The following is a 3,416-nucleotide window of genomic DNA, read 5'->3' on the forward strand; positions in this document are numbered from 1 at the left end:
ATTCGAAGTAGTATCGGTATTAAGAACCGTATTCATTTCTGTTTACGTAAAACAGAAGATCAACCAAAAATAGAAGTGAAGAAAAAGTTAAACTTAACAAGTTTAACCAAACAAGAATGTCACTTTCACAAAATATATATAGGTATTCGACTTAAGATTGTTGGAAGAATTTTGTGAATAGTGACGCCGAAATAAGTATAATGATGGTGACAAAGCCGAGGCAAGAGTTGGACTCTTTGTCCTTAAGTCGAATTTGCCCCGCAACGGTGCCTACGAATTTCGGCAATCGACTCCCAAGATACAACGGCTACACTTGTGTTTGTAGCACTCCAAAACACAAGTACAACGAACCAAATGTAGGCTTATGTACTCCAAAGATGAAATGAAAGAAAATCAAAATAAATGAAATGATTTTGATTTTGGATAGAAGAGAGGATGAGAGACGTTTTTGAATATCAAACTGTGTGGAATAGGACACCCAAAGGGTCCTATTTATAGACCATAAAAGGGTGTGGACGAAATGGTTGAGGCCAAACCATGCACCCTTTCCAAACAATGCACCTTTATGAAAAGGTGTCTATTCACTAATGGTTGAGGTCTTTTTCGTAATTTCTCATTCATCCGATGTTGGTTTTCGAAATGACAAATATACCCTTCAATACATGCAGAGAAATCAAAATTCTCTTCGGTCAGGTCGATCCCCGTTTGTGCGCCCCGAAGCGACGAAGTGGCAAACAATTTTGCCTAAACGGATTGAGTCGAGCTTTTGAGTATTTGGCCGAAGTCGATACGAACTTTAATTGATTTTCAATTCTCGATTTATTTAACCAATATCCAACATTACTAATATTCTGTTACTGTATAATTGTACGACAATACATTTTTATTCTGTAACTTTTACTTTGGAATGTCCCCATAACATAAAGCAAAAGTCGTAATATGGTAAAAGAATTAGTAGAATGGATACTTATATTCATTAATTAATTTGATCTTTATTTTGGTCTTGTTTCTCTCTATTTCTGCTATGTAATGTCCTTTCTCTTGCTTTAATAGGTACTCCATGTCAAGATTGATGTTAAACCAACAATGAGAATCTTCTGAAACACCCATCGTGTAAGCATGTTGTGTTCAAACATCAAGTATATCAGAGAATCATCATTTTAACAATTTCTTATCAATGTTTCTTTTTTATCTTTTTGTAATGATGCTGTCAAGTTGATGTTTAATTAAGTTTTGAAGGTGATCATTATAATCCCATTTGTATTCCAATTTTTTTGCTCCATATGTTTGATTCAGCCTCTTTTAGTTAAAATTGTTATGCAAATAGTTCGTATATTCCTTAAATGTGTTGTCATTATTGGGCTGTGTAAGATGTTGGATTGGGAATGGAAAGATATCATTCAGTTTCCATTATCTTGGAGTTTAAAGCAAAATGTCAAACCAGAGAGTCCTGCTAAAATCCATGTCAGAATGATTACAGCATAAACATTTCACATAATTTTGTGAACATAATAATCCCCAAATCTTTGTATATACTTGGAGAACCTATTTCAGGCACACGACAAAAATATTACTAGCTATTTTCCTATTGACAAGTTTGATTGCTACTTTCCATCTAAACATTCTGAAAATTGACAACCCAAAAATGAACTTTACGTAAAGGACCTTGTTGGAGCACAACAAATGAAACAAGTTGTAAATAGTGAATTGGAATAGAAATTTTCCAATTTAGGCCGGAGACAAACCACGATTGCCATCAATTCAAATTCAATGCCTACTCTACTGTCCAAGGACTTATTTATAGCTTAGACTCCTAAACAAACTCCCACTTGAACTCAAGCCACGTTCTCCTTCACTTGGGCCGGAAGATGAGGAACAGACCAGATATTTCGAGTTCTAACTTCCAGCAGCTTTTGAATCAGCGCTCCTGGTTCTACGGTTAACATAGCCAAATATTTCGAATTGGGCTTCCTTATTCTTCGAGGCTTAAACAAAAGAGTATTAAAGACACAAGTAGGTAGGTAGAGAAGACGTAGGGGTACACGATACTCTTTCCAAGGAAACCAGGTAAAATAGCCAGTATCGCATGACCTAACATAAGTTCCAAATGAAACCAACTCTTATCCACGATTTGCTTTCTCTCACATTGTCTGCCTTACAACTACTGGATTTTCTTTTCTGGTTCCACTTTCTTTGCTGTCAATTGCTACCATCCATGTACATTCCATTTATCTATCTATTTTGGTGACTTCATCCTCTGCATTAATATTTCGTTCAACAAACTGAGATTGTGAAGTTCAAGAAGTGATTTTAGATGTCATATCATCATGTTAGGCAATCTTCTATATTTATTTTATTTATATAATTTTAGAGACAAAAATAAAATTTAAATCGATAATGCCACAACTGTTAAAGAGTCAGGTTGCATCTGTATCATTCTTATTGGCATTATATTTCTATTCAACTCTTCTTTAACTTTTAGGGGTAAATCATTTACCTTTCTACTTATCGAATCCTGGAAAAGATTGAATTTGAGATCTCTCCTCAAGCACATCAGTACATAGTTTATAATCTGCAGATGTAAAGGGCAACTTTTCTTTCTTGGTTTCTAAATGTTTCAAATAAGTGTTTCTCTTGGCATGTTTGCTTAGCTGGTATGTTTGCTTAGCTGGTTTGCTATCTAGAAGGCTAAATTGTTTCCTTCTCTTATGTGCTCTTTTTTCACAGTTCATTTGCGATCTTGGGGATAGATCTTCCAGAAATGGACATTGAAATGGGAATGAAGGGACCAACGAATTCAGGATAACTAAGCCTGGACAATTTCTTTAACAAAGTGTGCATCAGAGGAGGAGTGGTCTTTAGTTTATTTTGTTCAATTTAAAGTTTCACTTTCCTCTTGTTCATTGTTGCTAGGTTCAAAAGATAGAGAAACAATATGAAAAACTCAATAAGCTACTCAGAAAGCTTCTGGTATTAGTTTGTCCACTGCTCCGGTGGTTTTTCGAACCTTCTTGTGAAAGTGGTTTCCCATACAAATCTGCAGCTACTGAATTTTCCTCCATTTAGTATAGAGGTAGGTTCTTTTTGTTTCTATATCTTGTAAGTTCAGAGGGCTAAATCCAAGAGATGTGATAGTGGAGGAAAGGCTGGGATTTCGTGTCATTTCTACTGATATAATCACAATCTACTGATGTTGTATAGAAATATCTATCATATGCATAAGAATGCACATCGTAATTCCTACCTTCTCTCGTAATTTCACACTTGAATGAAGAGAAAATTTTGCTCTCTCTGAAGCTCGGATCATCTTGACAATTATTAGCAGTTTTAGGCCAATATGTTAAACATATCATATCCTCCACTATTTTGTCTTTCATATTTCTCTTTTCTTTTAGTTTTGAGTAGATTAGCTTGTC

The 3,416-nt window shown here is 35.0% G+C and overlaps 1 long non-coding RNA gene across 1 annotated transcript; it reads left to right on the forward strand.

The window, feature by feature from the left end:
- The first annotated feature begins 846 nt into the window (after window positions 1–846).
- LOC111374211 lies at window positions 847–3,204 on the forward strand. The gene is made up of 2 exons (XR_002699094.1): window positions 847–2,217; window positions 2,728–3,204. It is a non-coding gene; the product is annotated as an uncharacterized LOC111374211 (long non-coding RNA).
- The last annotated feature ends 212 nt before the right edge of the window (window positions 3,205–3,416 follow it).

The sequence above is a fragment of the Olea europaea genome, unplaced genomic scaffold, assembly GCF_002742605.1.
Source record: "Olea europaea var. sylvestris unplaced genomic scaffold, O_europaea_v1 scaffold12173, whole genome shotgun sequence".
NCBI lineage: Eukaryota > Viridiplantae > Streptophyta > Magnoliopsida > Lamiales > Oleaceae > Olea > Olea europaea.